Source organism: Dermacentor albipictus, chromosome 1 (assembly GCF_038994185.2).
Source record: "Dermacentor albipictus isolate Rhodes 1998 colony chromosome 1, USDA_Dalb.pri_finalv2, whole genome shotgun sequence".
Classification (NCBI taxonomy): Eukaryota; Metazoa; Arthropoda; class Arachnida; order Ixodida; family Ixodidae; genus Dermacentor; species Dermacentor albipictus.
In genome coordinates this window covers 420,589,440-420,609,256 of record NC_091821.1, presented here as the reverse complement: position 1 = coordinate 420,609,256, position 19,817 = coordinate 420,589,440, and the positions used below count along the sequence as shown (strand labels likewise).

At 43.8% G+C, this 19,817-nt stretch overlaps 1 protein-coding gene and 1 non-coding gene across 9 annotated transcripts in view; both read left to right on the top strand.

The window, feature by feature from the left end:
* Positions 1-19,817, top strand: part of LOC135900384 (uncharacterized) — a 42,476-nt gene that overhangs the window by 6,706 nt on the left and 15,953 nt on the right. For 2 of the 8 annotated variants that reach the window (XR_010563856.1, XM_065429860.2), the window contains exons 1-2: positions 1,757-2,016; positions 8,603-8,904. The gene's annotated coding sequence lies outside the window, so the exon portion shown is untranslated. Of the gene's footprint in view, positions 1-1,756; positions 2,017-8,602; positions 8,905-13,849; positions 14,042-19,817 lie in introns of those variants that run through there. The other 6 variants (XM_065429861.2, XM_065429863.2, XM_065429864.2 and 3 more) reach the window with 6 other exon arrangements.
* TRNAK-CUU (transfer RNA lysine (anticodon CUU)) lies at positions 233-305 on the top strand. Its single transcript has one exon. It is a non-coding gene; the product is annotated as a tRNA-Lys (tRNA).

The following is a 19,817-nucleotide window of genomic DNA, read 5'->3' as shown; positions in this document are numbered from 1 at the left end:
CGTAAAACCCCAAATATTATATTAAGGTGCAGAAGCCGACACCTTGCGAATGAAGCGTTTGAATGCGTTCAAGGCACACGTGTTTTTTTTCTTTTTTTCTGCTGTGGTTTGCATTATGGTTAGCGGGAAGGAGCATAGTTAAACAATTTTTTTTTTAACCTTTCGCATTGACATAAGTAAAAGGCATTTAACTGTATATAAATACCTTATAATAGGGTGCGGTTCTCGTCCCGCCCGGCTAGCTCAGTCGGTAGAGCATGAGACTCTTAATCTCAGGGTCGTGGGTTCGAGCCCCACGTTGGGCGTAATTTTTTCCATCTCCCCATTTTTTCTTTTTTTGTGTGTGTACAGCACGGTGTTGATCAACTTGTAATAAGTGCCCATTGGTAGCTTGCACGCGCCTGGTTATGTTTTAGCAGCAGTGAGCAAGCTAGAAACAGCAAAGTGGGGATTGGAACAAGCTTCTCAAATTCACTTTACGGAAACACTGGCTTACTGCGAAGTCTTCATTTTTCGCCGCGCTGGTACGTATGCATGCGAATAAGACAATGCCTAAAATCAATAAAGACATAACAGCGGGTCACGTATAACCAAAGTAGTTGAGTCACAATTTAGCGCGCGCTAAAGAGGATGAAGTTTCTCGAGAAAGCCTGTGCGTTCACGAGACATTCATTAAATTACTTTGACAGTATCATTTAAATGCATTGTTACTTCGTGTTATTTTTCCCTTTTTCGGTCGCTTAGACATCGCCAGTGGGTCTGCGTAGCTAATGGCATGTCAGAACGGTCGTGGCAAGTCATAAGGACCATTGAGACACATACACAAAACTTTTTTTTTTATTTTGACACTGTAATCGACGATAGTAGCTACGTGGGCTTGCATATGTGGTGCCTTCTACTTTTTTTTGTAGCGCAGACACAATGAGAGGGGCACAGAAAGGCAAACACACAGCGCTAACTTTTGACAAGACATTTATATTTCGAGTTCTCGCAGGCGTACTAATGCTCCCCGAAACGTCAAAAGTGTACAGTTCTCGGCAAATATGAACACAACCCGGAAACCACACGCAGGCAATTTTGTGACCGCACTGATTACTTCGCAGAGTGTCCGTTGTTTGAAAAACAGATAATGTTGATGGCGCCATCCTTGAAGCACACGCTCGAACTTTGGTCGCCGGGCGGCCGTCAGATTTTTCGACCTACGAGCCATCAAATGCCGTCGCATCAACCGCATTCGGACTACACTGATTTTTGATGTAGCAGACTTAGGACCGCCTGTCGGCGATCCAGCTAGAGAAATAACGGCGGGGAACGAGTTAGAACCTCGATTCTCCGATCCGTAACCCTCAACACGAAGTCGTCAGTTTTCAGGACCTCATAAAAAAGGACCTACCATAATGGTCAAGTGGCAAAGGGCATTTGGGATTTAAGCTTGAGAAAGGCACATAAAAACTGATGTTTAAATAAGAAGTACACGTAAACTATCATCTACAAACATCATATTTAATATGATGAGCATTGTATTTACAATAGGTAGCGAATTTCACACAAGATGTGCACTCTGGGAACTCATTACCGCAGCTGTCATTCTTCACGCTGCTAAGAAAACGCAATCTATAACACAACATTATCATAAAAATAATCATATTTCAATCTTAACGTAATTTTTAGAAAACAGTTACGATATAAGAACAATTTATAAGCAAATAATTAGTGTTACTTATGGTCTCTGCAATTGAAATGTGCGAAGCGCAGTTCTCTGAGGCCATAGCGTCATAGCATAAACTTGGCATAAGCACCCGGTAATGAGGTTTGTTTATTCCCTAGTCACTGTTTTCCGTTTGCCTGTATCCGCACACTCAACAAGTTTGCTGCCTGAAAGCCTAATTTTTCCATTTTGGCGGCATGTTCGGCGGATTCGCCGACGAAGGAGTGCCGTTTCTACAACTTCTCATCAGAGTTCAGACAAGACTGTGGGAAGAACTCGCAGGCTGAAGTGCATCGTCGGCGCCTCAAGTAAGTGTCGCTGTTGCTAATTTATCTCAAAGGAAGTAGTACCTCTATTCTATGGTAGTATCACAGAACACCTATGTAGTACATAGTACGCAAGAGAAAAGGAGCAGCTGTGAAAATGCACAGAAAGCAATAACTGCATGAAAATACGGGAACCGATTCCCGCGCTTTAGAAACATTCGAATGGTTTAGGTAGAGAGGAGACGCGCAAGCGGCGCGGGTGTATGGTAGTGCCAGATATGAGCATAGCGTAATATTGTGGTAAAATAGTAAAAGGTTACTGTGTGTTACTCTATGCTATGAGCGTTATGCATGGTGTAAGATTCGTCGGACGATCTCGCCGCTGCCACCATATGTTAGAGTTGGCGGACGATCTACGAGCTGTAGGCCGATCTCACCGCTGCCATTCAGATGCAAGATTTGGCAGTCGTAGCTGTAGGAAGGAGCTTGACTCTTCGTCGGGACTTAGGAGAGCAGGATTTATTTCCATGTTATTTACAATTGAACATGAGATACATCGACAGTCGAGCGTGACTCCCAAATGGAGCCCGCAAGACGAGCATACAGCAAACAGCTTACGAGCACACAGCTCACGAGTACATTTCGAGCACGACAACAAGCACTCTCTAGCAGCCGACAATCGCTGCTTATAAGCACTCTGCTCGACCTCATAGTTCGACGTCATTGAAGATGACCCGCCCTTTTGGAGGAGGAGGGATCACATACACGTGCCGCACACTGACGTGCCTTACCGCTGGGCTATCTCTCACTTCTACACTCTGTTTTCTTCGCTACCCTTTTTATCCCTCTCACCTCACCCGTACAGCGCCGTGGAGGTGCTCTTGCATGAGAGGCAGTAACAGCGCTGTACTTATCTCTTCCTTTTCCCCTTTAAAACCACTCACACATAATGGTGCGGAGCCGACGTCAGAGGAGCGCGCCCGGGTAGCACATTGTCTTGCGTCTTGGTCGGCGCGTGGGAGGGAGCCTTCGTCGGCGCCCCCGCGGCAACTTCCCCACTCATAGCAGAACAGGGCAGCGTTGTCGTGTTGCGCACAAAGCCAGCTTCGTCGAACTCGGAGCCGTCCCGGGTGGCGCGCCCGGGTGGCACATTGTCTGGTGTCTCGAAAAGCTCATGGGGAGGTTCCGCCAATTACCTCCCCACGAGAAAATCCCTGAGCTGACCCCTCGCCACGTGGCTGCCGGATATCCACAGTTCTCTGAAGTGCACCACCGTCCCAGTTGGATCGGAACACGTGCAGCGGGCTGAAATAGCTGCAGGCCGATCCTAAAAATTGGCGTCTGTGCGCCGACATATCGTGGACGACATGTAAACTTTCGCACGTGTGCTGAAACAAGTTGTGGTTTCGGATCTTTGCTGCAACGCTGGGAGTCGCCACTGGTTCTTTGTCGGGCACAAAACCGATGCCTCTGTTGAGGCTCGGCCTGCACTTTGGCAGGCCAAACGCAAGCATAATAAAAACTCGCATAACTTCATGACTTCCTACAATGAAATTGTGAAATGGTACCGACTAGAGCGAAGGACTATGCCGCCACCTCATCCGGGCTTGACCCGTAAGGAGGCGGTTTTATACAGACAACTTCAAACGGGGTCGTTATTCACCCCGGTGCTGATGAGGCACGTGTGTCCAAGTGTTTATGAAAGTGATCTGTGTTGTGTGTGCCGAAAGGAAAGAGCCACTGCAGCTCACATCCTTTGGGACTGTGCTAAGAATCCGCATGAAGCTGCAACGATAACAACGATTCCGCCGCGGCTCGAGGCCGCAACGAGGTCCTATGACCAAGACGTCCAAACCCAGGCTGTCCAGCAGATCTCGGCGGCCCTCGAAAGGCAACGACCGAGCAAAACCGGAGGCAGGCTGCCACCCCAAAAGAGGGGCAGGCGTGGTCGACCAAAGGGAATAGTGCGGCCGCGGCCGAAGTAGAGGCGCCACAGGCCGCAAAGACGTTATGGCCGCGTCACGGTAACGCCTCCCTAACAGGGGAAGGCTAACTGTTCTGCAGGCGTTCAAAACAAAGTTTCGTCACTCACTCACTCACTCTTCAGCTGTGTAAATGATGATGCCGGTTCTTGTGTTACCTCAGCAGTGTCCTTGCCTTATTACCAGCCTGCAGAGCACATTGAGGACTTCGTCAGTTACTGTTTCTATGGTGTCACCACTGCATGATTCCAGCCACGTCATCGTCAGTACTGCTATCATTGTTTATGTCTTCAGAAACACCATGTGCTTCTCATGTAGCCAGCGGATTTGCCTCCCTCCAAGTCTGCTGATTCGGGCCGAGCTGAGTATCGGGCATTATTGGTGACTGGCAAAATTAGGCTAAGCCAAATTAGCTGTTCATCTTGGGCAGATTTCTTTTGCATTGAACATATGAGAAATCAACCATATGTTCACACATTGTTTCTCATAAACAAAAAAATCAACTTAATCTGCTTTGTGTCAATGGGAGTGTACTGTAACTATTGTAATAAAATGTTAATTGAACAGTAGCTCTTTAGATCTCTGGATTCAAGTAAATGCATATATGTCTTGCATTTCATGACCTCGGTAGTGACTAGGCCATAATCACAAGTATGACAATATCAAGACTGGACAGAACTCGATAAAAGATAGACACTGACCACAAAATGGGATCGAATTGACTCCCACATGATAACCTTGTTCACAGTCTTGTGAACAGGGTTCCCATGTGGGAAAATGGGCACGAAGTTGGACAAACCACTCCAATGACGCAGTGTTTCTCCCCTCTGATGTAAATTTTATTTCATATCCTGCCGTAGTTTTTGTGTTACTAAATTTAAAAACTAAATCATCATGTGGTCCTGACAACCTTCCTAACGTGTTTCTGAAGAGATATGCTGAATCTGTTGCAAAGTTTCTAGTTATTCTATTATGTATTTGATTACTCCATGGACAGTTACTGAGCAACTGGAAGATAGCCAGGGTTGTGCCAATACACAAGAAAGGTGACCGCACATTATTACAAGGTTACCGTCCAATATCACTTAAATCTTCATGTTGTAAACTAATTGAACATATTATTGCCAACCAGAATAATTAATTTTTAGATGCGCACGCAGTCCTCTCTCATTTCCAGCACGGGTTTAGAAACGGATACTCAACAATTACACAACTAGTGACAGTAATACATTCACTCGCTTCATGTCTTGATAAGAACGGTCAGATTGATGCAATATTTCTTGACTTCAGTGAAGCTTTCGATAGAGTTCCCCATGACAAACTAATATTAAAACTCAGATGCATTGGCCCCACGAAAATTTTAATCATATGGATATCAAACTATTTAACCAATCGCTACCAATTTGTAGCAGTTAATGAGCAACAATCAGGTTGCCTTCCGGTCAGCTCTGGCGTGCCCAAAGGAAGTGTGCTGGGGCCATTATTGTTTTTCCTATATATTAATAACATTACTACTGAACTTGATCCAAATGTCCAAATCGGGTTGTTTGCGGATGATTGTGTGCGTTTTCAAGAAATAACTTCAATTAATGACCAAATCCATCTTAACTCCTCTCTTGCTAAGATTTTTGAATGGTGTGAAACTTGGGACATGAAACTTAACACTGATAAGACCGTCTTTCTTTGCTTCTCTCGCAAAAAAGCTCCGCTTTCTTTTAACTACAGGCTAGGTTCGTCACCTTTGATAGAAGGGACTAAATATAAGTGTTTGGGTGTCACACTTACTAATACTTTATCATGGAATTTACATATATATAACATCTGCTCTTCCGCATTTCGTAAACTATTCATTTTAAGACATAAGCTTAGAAATTCTCTCTCTAGCATAAAATTACTTTCTTACAATTCACTAATTTGACCGAAACTTGAATATGCGTGTGTTGTCTGGGATCTGTTTAATAAACAATATCACCCGCCTAGGGAAGGTACAGAGAAAAGCTGTAAAGTTTATTTACTGTAAATTTTCCCCGTATGACTCGCCCTCTGAATGAATGCAGATTAACGGTATCTAATGTCTTGAACAGTGAAGAAAAAATGTACGTTTGCAATTTATTTTCTTGCTTTGGAATCAAGATCTAGCTATTAACTCTTCTCCATATCTGTCGCTTTCAACGTCGAGGCATACCCGCCACCATCATCCTAATTTCGTGACGCCGTATTTTGTGCGAACAGGTTTATTCAAGTTTTCATTTTTTTTCTTGCACGGTAACCGACTGGAATGATTCTTTATTTCCTTTCACCACACTTTGATGTTTTTAACTTTGTTATTATTGTTTTGTTGCCATTTAACCCTCCCTGCTTGGACCTGTACAAAGCTTGCAGTATTGAATAAAGAAAGAAAGAAAGAACCATACATGAAAATTGCAAAAGAAAAAAGAAACTGCAATTTATTTCAGACAACAGAATGGTAAGATTGTCATGACCGCTTCACGTGTTGCTAGCACATTCCAAGATAACAGTTCAATTCACTTTATTTCCCAGAAAGAGAGAGCGAGAAAAATAAAATTTCTGGAGGGGTTTGCCAGTATTGTGTCTCGGGGTCGAAGACGAGAGACGGGTCTCTTGGAGCAGACGAAGAGGAGAAGAAAAGCTTTATACAATATTTACATATAGCAGGTAATAGCATACAAGTAGCAGCACTGCCTTAAAGCCCATCGGCAGGAACGAGGCAGGATCGATCAATGCTGACGTCAACCACGCTACTTTCCTCTTTTGTCGAGGGAGAAATCCAAGCTGCATACCACCGGTCTCCACGCGGCAAGTGGTCAGCAGTGGAATTCTGAAGGCTATGAGTGGATTCGTCGTGTTGTTCTATTCCCCTGGGCTCCTCAGTTCGACCCAAGGAAAAGGCTTGGCAGTTTGTTGGAACTTTGAAGGTTGTCAGTGAATGTTTGAAGCCCAGCACAAGCGCAACCACTTCAGAAGAACGAGGGGGGAGAAGGGGGGAGTGCCTGTTGCCTGGATGAAGGCACACAGTGTGGCATAACACCAGCCAAAAACTGCTTCAAGCAGCTTGACAGGGCCAGGAAACCCGTACAATGTGGATGGCAAGACGACAGACATGATTATAAGTAACTTCCAAAATACAAGCAACAAATGCACTGACTCCTATCTACTATGTTTAAACATTATACATTTAGTTAACAAAAGTAATTTACTACGACATGAATTTAAAACAAAAAGTGAAAGAAGTACAAGAAAGTAGCAAGCCGAAAACATTTCAAGTAAATACAGCACAACGTAATAGAACCTTGCGCTAAAACATGAAATAAACAATAATGCTATTACTCTGTTTACAAAGCACAAGTGCAGGTTTTTAAAAGTGAAATTTATTACCTGATTGTATTGGTGTAGTAAACTTCGTAAGTTGTAGTGCAATGCTTGATGTTTATATTTACTTCTAAACGGTGGAACATAGCAGATGTCATTGTTTCGGGTATATGGGGTAGTATCTTTATGCATTCGGCTTCATTATCTCTCAAAGGGGCCCTGAAACACTTTTCTAAGTAATCATAGAATGGCCTCACTCTTAAAGGACGTCACCTCAAGAATCTCATGCCACACAATTTTTTGAATCCTTCAAACATAAGTGGAGTTATCACATCCATACCCAGCTTTCCCTCTCCTTTCCTCATCACTAGCATGCTGGAAGCTGCATAGCAGAGAAGCCATAAGGGCAAAGCCCCGACCAAAATTTGAGTGTCACAGTGGTGGCAGGGGTCATTGTAGCACCCTGTGGGGGCTGCAATTGACTACCCTGCGCAGCCCGTGGCTGCCATCTCAGAGGCCAGCTACATAGAGTGAAAAGATGAAATTATTTCCCCTCCTTTTTGAGATCGCACATATATATATTTTTCATTTGTTTAACTCAATATTGGCAATTATGTATTGCTTAGAATGCTCTCCCAACCATGAAATTTGCCAATAGCATTGGTGGGCCAGCTGCTTTTAATGATGCAGCATGACAACAGTGTGTAAGCCAGAGCAAGCAATGTTTTGCTGTATTTGACAACAGATTGTTCATTTCCTGCTGCATGCAGGGGGCATATTTTGGAACAATCCATTTCGGCGATAGCATCACCATCAGGCGCGCATTCATTGGCTGGTTGAGCAAAATCGGATGATGCAGTGCTCAACCAGCCAATCAGCGTACAGCGATGGCGAAAATGTGGCCAAGGTGATTGTATCACCGAAAGTGATTGTTTCAGAATACGGCCCCAGTGCAGTAATATCTGGCTCGCATGTTCACAGCAGCCTCTACAACAGATTGGTAACATTTTCTTACTGCGTTTATAAAGTTTTTCAGGGCCCCTTTAATGAATGCTTGAAAGAATCAGAAGCAAAACAATGCTCAGAAGCTACAATCCACAGTTTTACATAAGTGGATGTAAAAAATGTTCATTCTGCTTGTGTACACATGCTACTTGCATCCCTGTGAAACCCAGGCAAAGTTTGGGTGTTGCTTTTTAATGAAAATGGTGCCTTAAAACTAATGTGAATGAACTTTCGCAATTTCATTTTTCAGCCTTGAGGCCATTACATTATTTACGTGATTATTTTCATGATACGAGCAAACTTTATTACAGTCACATCCACGACATCCGGCAATCTTCCACCACTGCTCTCACCAAGTGAGGAGGGAAGTGCAGCTGGCATCTTGCTAGCAGGAGCTGTGCCAATTTTGTGACGTAGTGGTTGAGTTGTTGTCGTCCATAGACAAAGGATCCCACGCACAAGCTTCGACATTGCCTGCAGTCTTACCGGAGTCTCTGGAATTTCAAGGCTACTTCGAATCTTGGGAGTCGCCGTTGCTCCAAGAATTGCTGGTTTTGGAGGATTCCCCGGCGCACAACAGCAGTCCACCGTCACAAGCAACTCAAGCTTCGGCGTGAGTCACGAACAAGAGACATCGAAAAGCATTTGGTTTGCAGCTATGACATCAATGGGAATGAAAATGGAAAACAAGGACGAGGATCAATTAATATTAAACACATTAGTTGAAGTCTCTAATGCAATCAAATCGTGCAAACCACCAGACGATCTCGAATATTTTGCAATGTTTCTGGTCAAGCACATGAGAGAAGTTAGAGAAGAAAAACATCTTGATATGGCAATCAAGTTGTTGCAAGTTGTAAAGGAATTTAAAGAGTAGTGTTTATTTTTAATGTATGCCTTTTGCACAATAAAGCCAAAAGACAATGAAGTGAAGGAAAGCATAGGACAGGTATAACTGCTTTCAATTGAAATCTGGAAGTACTGAGGAAAAGGGAAACTAAAGTGTATGAAAAAGTAACTTACCACTGGTGAGAGCAGAACCCACAATATTTGCATTATGCATGTGTTGCTCTACCAATTGAACTGCTGAGATGGCTATCTCTCTGCCAACTTTCTTGAGTGTAGGTGCATGTATACTATATCTGGCCGTGGTAGCATTAGCCAGCATTACTCGCTGGATCACATTCCCAGGGCCAGATCTAGTATACCCAAGTACTCTAGGAAGTTAATGGAGGGATAGCTGTCGCTTTAGATGAATTGGTTATGGGCCTGGCTTCCATCAGTGGCAAGTTATCTTTTAGTCCACTTTCAAATAAAACCACAGTTAATTTGCTCTGTGGTTTCTTTGGCTTCACTGTCTGTTGGTTTCATATCGAGCCCCTCAGTTCCTTTTCTTGTTATTAATTTTGTGTAGTGCTGTATTTGTATTTTCGAGCATAGTAATTGAAAGAATTTCATGAAGATAATATTTGTGGGCCTAGTTGGTTAATCATTGTTGCTGTAGAGACATGTGCAAACAAGCCTTGTCCTGTCATTTTTCATGTGTCCATTGTTTTGCACTAAACAAAGTAATTATGTGCAAACATGTTGTAGCAACACACTTATGAAAACAAACAAACAAAATGGCTGACTTACAAGTAAATGTTTGTTGTCGCAAAACAGATGTTCAGCTGTTTGATGTGTCCCCGCTCTGATCTCATCATGCCATTGAACTTGTCTTGCAGCGTTTAATCTTTGGTTTTAGTTAGCACCTTCTAGTTTGTGCATGTGTCCCCAAGTGCCTGTACAAAAACAATTTAAAGGACCTTTCACCAGTCCTCATTGGAAATTTGGGTTATGCACTGCAAGTTGTAAAATGTTGTTTTGGAAATGTTCTATTGCAAGCATTTTTTCAATGAATTCATTATTAGAGGATGTTTGCATTTCTGACCTTCTAATTAGGTCAGAAATGGTAAACTTTTGTGGCACAGTAACATGGTTTACATTTCTACTAAATATAAACATTATGTAATGCTGTAATGCTCTCAGAACATTAGAAAATGTAGCTGATAACGGTAGTGTGTCACCTTTAAACACTTGAAATCAACATATTAAAAAAAAAGAAAACCTGTATTTGATCCATATGCATTTCACTTTGCACACAGATTTTTCATAGTGTTCCACTAAGGATAATCTTTTAGTGAGAATTGAGCTACCAGTATTATAACATCTTGAGTAACGTCTGTAGTGTAATTAGGGTATGATATGTCTCAAACCTTCATTTTAATCAGTTGCTTGGACACAATTTTGTGCCCATTGATACTCAATTGCTTATCATATCGGGCATAACATGCTCTGTCTAGTGATGCTGTGGAGAGAGCAATGAATCACTCGAAATTTATGACACTAACAACAAGGTGGCAAAATTAATGTGACATTGAGAGTTCAATGTAACCCGCTAAAAGTGATGAAGGTGATCTATAAATTTTTATAGTTTTACCACTGTTTATAGTTTTATAGTTTTATAGTTTTACCACATTAGGTTGCCCACCCTCCTCCAATGCATGCATGGAAGCACACACATGTAGGAACATATCTGGAAAGCTTCTGCAGAGTAATCGGAATATACAGGGGCAAACATTTCTGTACATTTAAGTTTACTTCATGTACTTTCATTTGTAATCTATGGGCCCAACAAAAAAATGACTGTGGCTTAGCTAAGGTTCAGCCCAGGATGCGAAGCATACTAGCCTTTATTTTAGTTGTTGAACCACTGTTTAGCCTGGTGAACTGCTGTTGCTTGGCTATATTTGGTTCGGCTAGACGAAGAAACAACTCATGCGTTACTCTGCTTCGCCTTCAAGAGTGGAACGCGACAGCGTTCTCGTCGACCCGCCAAGGGGTGTAAAACAATGGGCTACGGCGCAGCGACTACGCGCCCCGCATTGGACGCGGTGAGCGTCGAGCAACGCAGCGTTCGGCGCGGCAACGAAATGTGCGCCTGAGCAAGCGACGAACGCCTGAGCCTTAGAAACAGCTCGTTTCTAAGGCAACACCGCGTTCACTAGAGGCGCTTTTGTACCGCTTTGAAGCATCGTACTCGTGGCTCAGTGGTAGCATCTCCGTCTCACACTCCGGAGACCCTGGTTCGATTTCCACCCAGCCCATCTTGCAAGAGTTGAGCCAAAGCCACCTAGAAACAAGCGCAGCTGCTTATATACCGCCGCGACGCCGCGAGCGACGGCGCGAGTTGGAGCCCCATTTCTCCTCTGTCGTGACGTCACGGTGTCACGTGGTATTGAAGGCGACACCGCCGCGCCTGAGGAGCTGGGTTGAGCTCTCGTAATATGCTTCGCATAAAAGCGTTAGTCTTTGGAAAAGTGTGTACTGTCCAGCTCTCATCCAGCACGTTCCCTGTCGAGCCCACACTATATTACTATGATAATTGAACAACTTTTAGCTTTTGTAGCTTCACAGTGGTGTGCATGTTTTCGTTGTGACATCTGTAGCCACAATGCACAGACGCAACTTCTCTTTGATGCAACCTTTGCTTTTAACTATCGGGTTCAGATATAGCTAGCTCCTGTGTGACTGCATGCTGGGAACAGATGCCTTTTGCCCTGTACCTCGCCATAAGGGGTGCCACATATGTCTGGCTCGAAACAGCAAGGCGCTTAGTTCATATTACAAGCAAGTTGCTCACGTGATGACATTTGCCAACTATTAAATGCCTGTTTTATTTTTCTTCCGTGTTCTTAAAATATGTCCAAATCGGCGAAAATTTCGCAGGTGGGCATTTTCTGGCATATTTTGTTTTCTTGTGGAAAATGAGGAACTCGTGTAGTATTGTGCAATACCTTGCCATACACTTGCTATATTTATTAATAAAACACAAATTCTTCGATATCACGTCCAACAAAAGACAGACAAATACGGACTACAGCACCACATAGTCAAGCACTCTTGAGTTACGCAAAGCAGTTCGCAACACAAGGAGTCCGTTTTTACTCACTGCTCAACTATTGTCATGATCAATTTAACATGATCATCACACTCGACGTCATAAATCTGCTAGATGTCCTTGATTACTGTAGCTGCACCAGAAACATTTCAAATCTTATGCTTCTGCCACTGGATACAAAGGAGTTCAAAATTAACTGTGAAGGTACAGATACACTGAAGCATAGATTGGCGAACTCGCTCAGGAGTCGACTCACACACACTGAGACCGACCTGTGAATCTCCATCTGAATGAGCCTTGCTAATAAAATTTTGGTGAGCAAGTCTGAGTCAGCTTTATTTTGCCGACATATGTGCTGAAGTATATACGTGCAGATTGTTTTGGTGCAAGGTGAAAGTTGTGAGTCACCCACTGCGGCTGCTTAGTGGCTATGGTGTTGGGCTGCTAAGAACAAGGTCACGGGATCGAATCCCGGCCACGGCGGCCGCATTTCGATGGGGGAGAAATGCAAAAACACCTGTGTACTTAGATTTAGGTGCACATTAAAGAACCTCAGGTGGTCCAAATTTCCAGAGCCCGCCACTACGGCGTGCCTCATAATCAGATTGTGGTTTTGGCACATAAAATGCCATGATATTTTATTATTATTAAAGTTGCAAGTAAGTGTAAAGCTTGAGCTGCCTTGCACAGCAACAACTTGGTGGAGGTCTCGCTAGCAAGTTCATTTGCCATCATCATCATCATCATCATCATCATCATCATCATCATCATCAGCCTGGTTGCGCCCACTGCAGGGCAAAGGCCTCTCCCATACTTCTCCAACAACCCCGGTCATGTACTAAATGTGGCCATGCCGTACCTGCAAACTTCTTAATCTCATCCGCCCACCTAACTTTCTGCCGCCCTCTGCTACGCTACGGAATGGATTCCAAGGGAAGGGAACTTCCCTTGGAATCCATTCCGTAACTCTTAATGACCATCGGTTATCTTCCCTCCTCATTACATGTCCTGCCCATGCCCATTTCTTTTTCTTGATTTCAACTAAGATGTCATTAACTCGCGTTTGTTCCCTCACCCAATCTGCTCTTTTCTTATCCCTTAACGTTACACCTATCATTCTTCTTTCCATAGCTCGTTGCGTCATCCTCAATTTGAGTAGAACCCTTTTCGTAAGCCTCCAGGTTTCTGCCCCGTAGGTGATTGGATTGGAAAAACTTTAATAAAAGTCCTGCAGGACGCACGTCAGCGCGCAGTGGGCGTCTCCCACGCAGGGACCGACAGGGAATACCTGGCGGCCGCTGCGCGAGCCTGCTGGACGGCCCATTGCTGGTCTTGTAGGAGCAGGCTTCTTAGGGTCTTCTCCCACCTGTCGGAGGTAGAGTCGGGCGGAGCGTTTCTGCACTCGCAGAGCACGTGTGCGAGTGTCGCCGTGACCCCGCACGAGGGGCACGCATCGTCTGGGTAGACGTCCGGGTAGATTATGTGTAAGGTGGCCGGGTTTGGATAGGTATCCGTCTGTAATAAGCGTAGCGTTAGCGCCTGCGGCCTGCTTAGTTTGGGGTGCGGGGGCGGCAAGAGACGTCGTCCCAAGTAAATGTGTTTGGTTATTTCATTGTAGGTTATTGGGGCATCCCTGTTCGCCTCCAACTCATCGAGACGTAGTTGCCCGGGGGTGACGGCGCGGTCGGTAAGCGCGCACGCAGCGTCGTGGGCTGTCTCGTTGAGGTTGGGCGAGGCGCCCGGAATCCGACCCAGGTGGGCGGGAAACCAGATGACGGTGTGGTGTTTGAGGGTGCTTGGATCACCGTAGGTGAGTACTGGTACATTTGCCATCAGGACTATATATAACTGCCAACATTATTGACTTCTTGTTGTTCTGGAGGCATTCTCTTTTATGGCAGTCAGTTAATTCTCTTTCACTGTGCACTCAGTCTTCTAGCCTTCCAAATTTTTAGTGCTACCTTGAAGACTATGCTATGAGTAATTTATCAAAATATAGTGCATACTGCCATGAGTGATACCACGTTAACTATATACTCATGTTTAAATCGCATATATAGTAAAGGACTCAAGTACACATACATTTCAGTAAACAAACCCATACCCAAACACATCTTTGCATGGGTCCTATTCTTTATAATGTCCAATAACTCCCAATCTAACACGAAATTTGCATAATTTGAAATCTAGAGAAAATAAAGAAATGATAAAGTCCAAAAACATAAGCTCAATATCTTGCCGAAGTTAAATGCTGAAAATGCAGAATCCTAATTGCAGTAAACTGTTGTTGACTCGAACTCTGATACTATCTCGAAATATCAGCTAAGTCGAATTTCTTTTTTCCGGCCATGCTGTCAACCCATGTGTTTTTCACCTCTTATATCGAAAAGCTTCTATGCCTAACTTCGGATATCTCGAAATCTCCACTTCGAAAATACCAAGGAAAAGACAACGGGGCAGCATCGCTTGCACTCGATTTGCACCCGGCGGCAGATTTTTAGCATCGACCCCACGCCAGACCGCGCTCCCCGGTTATCTTTGCCCCTTCTCTCTTTCTGTTTCACTGCTACTGTGCTGTTGCTGGGTTGCTCGCAGCCACTTTGTTGTGGCCTCACAACATGCAGCGGTGAGCTGCAGTCTTTCTTTTTTTTCTTTTTTTCCATCATTTAGGACGCTATCAGTGATGCATCAGTATGGTCACAGCAAAATAATCGTGACCTTGAGGTACGATGATTGCCACTTTTGAGCAGGCATGATCAGCAGACGCACTGTGCCCAAAAGAAGCCAGCTTCCGAGCTCACAGCGATCGGCAAGATCGCCTCTGGATGAAGTCTCACTTCATGCTCGCGTAATTGTACGTGTGAAGCATAAATGCCGCGTCACTCACACGCGTCTGCTAAAGGCATTAGCTCTTGCCCTAGTTCAGTTTCAGTTTTCAAAGTGGAGTTGTCCTGAATTCATTATGATGAAGAAAGTAGCAGCGTCCACTTTTTGGATGTCTGGAATGGTTATGCTCGGATGGCTGGCTTCAAATTTTGCATTAGGATTGTCTTGATTCTTTGACAAGCATAATGTCGGACAGTAACACAATTACCCATAGACCCCAATGTGTACAGTGCCGATCGATGCACTCGAAAGAGACCGAGAATATTACTGGCGGTATTTTAGAAAGGTTCCGTGTGGTCTATGCGAGGCCAGTGGGCTTCTCTTTTCATGATTTTGCTTACCTTGAAAAATTTCCCCGGTTTTTACAGCTTCAAGTTAACGGAGGTTTATGGGATATGAGAATGTGGTGCAAGAATTTGTAAGGTGTGTGTGTGTGTGTGTGTGTGTGTGTGTGTGTGTGTGTGTGTGTGTGTGTGTGTGTGTGTGTGTGTGTGTGTGTGTGTGTGTGTGCGCGCGTGCGTGTGTGTGCGTTTGAGTGAGTGAGAAGGGGGGAGGGGGCGCTCTCTGAACTTGGGGCACCATAACGGAGGACTATTCCAAACTTTGCTATTCCATTTCTGCAATCAGCCCTCCGCGATTGGTCAAAAACATTTTTGGACCACCCCTTTTTCGCCTATCTGTCACGCAACATAATGAAAACCGAGATAGCTCCCCATCTGACATGTCGTGTACATGCTGATTATGCATGATTTGACTGAACAAAAGAAAAATAGCTATTTCTGATTCGACACCTCTTCCCCATTACCCCTCGGCTATTGGTCAAGAGTTTTGAGGCTGCACCCACTGCACCTGCCTCTCACGCGACGTCACAAAAGCGCAAAAACTTGCCATGTCAAAGTGACGTGTATGCGTTAAAGATGCATTAATGTACCGAACAAAAGTGAATTTTCTTCTGAATAGCTGCAGGTTGTCCCATTCTGAAACAAATAAAAGATGGCTGCTGCCGATCACTTAGGCACTGGCTACTCGCACCTCCCGGAGAGCATGGGTTTATTTGTGTGTAATAAAGCTTTCTGTGTAGCCATGTAATGTTTTCGAGCACTTTCAGCACGTTTACGGCCTTGTTCTACCAACGCTTCTTTGCTGAGGATCCATTTTAGTGACATTCTTAAGCTTCTGTCGCATGCCGCGGCGATTTTGGACCAGCCACCGAAAGCTAAGTAAGGGAAAGCAGACCAATCGCAGATACCGGCACCGCCCTCTTCATCTGGTTAACGATTTTCAGTGCACTGGCTCGGCACCATTGAATCCCTCTCCACTTGAGTGTGCTCCTTGTTTCTTGTCAGCCAGTTAGATAAGACAAGCCGCTCAGTGTAGGCAATGTTATTCGTTTTTCAAGCAAACAAAAGTGACCTCCTATGATCGAGGAGAGCGTTTGATTGATCTGTTCAGACACCCTGCGGGCCACCGTCCGATGCTTGCATCGGCAGTTACGCAAATATGATGTCAGGAGGTTGGAATAAAAACATATTGGAATAGTTCTACGTTATAGGGCCTTTGGTTTCATATAAAATATATGACCGTATAACAGCACGAATAAATGTTTTTTTTTGTAACTATGTTCTGATAACAACTCTTTATTCCTCATAATTGATCCAGTATTATTGTTTTCTTACACATAACATAACAAGTAACTGAAGAAAACTGCTACTGAAATTAGTACAGAATAGTTGCAGTGCTTCTCGTCTTTCCTATAGATTCGAAAGTTTTAAAATAGTACTCTTCACAATTTACCTGTGCACCCTGGTGCAACTACCTATGTTTCAATTATAATCTAGTTAATTGTTTGAACTGTAATATCATGAAGGAAGGACCTTGTGGCATATTTGGCTGGCCATTTGAATGTACAGTGGCAGTGCTACTAAGGCCATGAAAGATAGTTCTAAAGCTGTACCACGAAAATAAGTAGGTGAGGGGGCACTTACTTAGCTTCATTACTGCCATTCGAGACCAATTAAAGGGCCCCTAAGCCACCCTGAGCTCGAAACTTATTTGGCTGATGTGTACTAGTCTACAATGAATGCATAAACGAAATAATTTTTTTTTAATGGTGTCATATTAGCAAAGTTACAGGCGTTTGACGAATGACTATGCGGCCACTGCAGTTTCTCACTCACTTTCACTATACTCTCCCCACTGGTGTTCTCTTCTCCTCACCGCATACTCTAATGCAACTCAGTGTAGTGCAGTGAAAGCTACGGGTCCTATCAACACACCAAAGGAAACGATTATCCGTGTACTCTGTGTGATGCCCACTCATTAGAAGTTTCATGAAAGGTTTAGCGGTGCACAATGGGGAGGGGAAGCCCTTCTTTATTCTTGGAACACATGGTTGGTCCTCGTCGTGCTGGTGCTGTCATCCCTCGTCAACCAACCAGTTCAGAACTTTTACCTTGATGACATCACCTGGTGAACCCTGTTGAGACCATGATGTGCGAAGAAGGCACTAGAAAGGCCAGGAGAGAAGCATGGGATTGTTTTTTTTTTTTTAATTTGCGGTGTCACCACAACATATGGTGCTGCCGCATTCACCAAAAAGTGATTGTCACGGCATTCTATACACGATGCACGTGTTTATTTGAAATGTGTCCAGTGACGTCGGAGGTGGTTTGGGACCTTTTAATTTCACATTAAAGCTCCATTGATGTCTAGCATGACCATTGAAGCACAGCAGGGTGCTCCAAAGTAACTAGTAAAACACGCCATTAGTTTGGTTTAACTGTTCCAAGTGGCATTTTTGGAAATGCCCATGCGTAACTTAGAGGCAATATATGCGGCTATTACATCCTTGCAAATCAAAAGCATATACCTAGGATTGTTTTCTGAGCAATGTAAATTAATTTCACAGCAAAGCGGGGTGCGAAGGGAATGTTACCAGTCGCTTAAGTTCTATGTCCATCACTGCCACATGGACAGAGGAGTCTGTGTGAAGGTTAATAGTGTGCACATAGGTCGGCATACTCATTCAGGAGCATATTGACTCATACTCGCTCCATACTCACTTTAGAGGCTTAAGATAGAGCATTAATGAATGATGAATTAAAGGTGCGAGTGGGCATGAGCTCGAGTGAGTGTCGGTAAGTTTGAGTTGATGTGAGCATGAACAGGAGTCAGTGTTTGTTAATGTGAGCATTTAAATGGTAAGAATGGTGAACGTGAATGGTTAATGTGAATCAGTGACGTTGAATTTGAGTGAATGTGACTATCAACATGAATGATTCTTGGCAACTCTGAGTGGATATGAATATGTGTTTATAAGTGCTGGAAAGTGGGCTTGGACAGAACTATGGGCATTAGTGGGTGCTGGTAAGTAGTGGAAGTGACCATGCATGTAAGTGTTGTTATAAGTATGAGTAGGTGCGAGTAGGAACATGAATGAAGGCCAACAAGTGGGAGTGCATATGTGTCTGTGAGTACAAAGCCTGCAAAAATATTGGTGAGTGAGTGCGAGTGGGTGTCCCCTTATTCTGCCAACCTATGAGTGCAGATGATGGCTAGAATGAATGAGTGGTTCATGGTGCCATTCCGTGTTGCCTTTTCCCGTGATGTACAGCCATGGTATTTGTACCTTTAATTTTGTATTCCTTTTGCTATAGGCGATTGCAGAGTTGCAATTGAGTTGATTTATTTTCACACAGATCTTGCAATAAAATAAAATCAGCTGATGCAAGACAAGGGTAAGTGGGGATTGCTGGGAGAGGTCTTTGTCCTGCAGTGGTCATGAAATAAGCCAATAATCATTGTTATGTTTAGTACACACTACCAAAAATGATGAGGCGGTTGTTTTTTGCCCTTATAATAAAGTAGCAGCTCTGTAACCGAGTGTGTACCTGAAAATGTGTCAAGAGCTGCACCATTACTGCCTAAGTGTCTGTAGCTCTGACAAAAAGAATGCACTGGAATGCAAAAGCATGACAAAGAAATGACATGCACAGGACATATAGAGGCTCTGTTTAAACAAAACATCTGATTATGTCAAAAACACTTGCAAGTCTGCACTTGCCAGCCTGCACTTGCAGCTGAATTCAACTGTATTTTAAAGGTTCAAGCTGTGCCCATATTTTTTCTAAGGAGGAAAAGCTAATTGTTTTGAGCTTTGTGTGTTGAACATGGGATAGTTCGAACAAGAGTGGATGACACACGTATATGTCATGTGTGCTAACAGCCACGGTAGGGTTGCTGTACATTATATTTTCTGGCAAAATGGGGGGCTGTGTACAGAAAAGTCAACGAAAACAAGAAGAACTTGGTTAGACAACAATGAGAAATTATAAGGGTAGGAGTGTAAAAGGGTGAGAACTGCATGTAAATGTGTACATGCAGGAGAACATTGACCACGATGAGAGTATGAGGACATCAATTCCTAAATAGGTCTTGTTTGCAGGCTGTAGCCTCGCACAGCCTCTTTCAAGCCATCAACCGAGTCTTTACTACTGCAGCATATCTAAATTGGTCTTGAAATGAAAGCTAGGCTTGGACTAGCAGAATGATCCTCCTTGCATGAAGACAATGCCTATCACAATTTGCAGTGTGTGTTTTCACTGTATAGTGCCTGCTTCTGAAAACTTCTAAAATGTTACGTGAACGAAGGATTAAGACTGGAGACTATTTACAAAGTATATATTTACAAAAGGTAACTG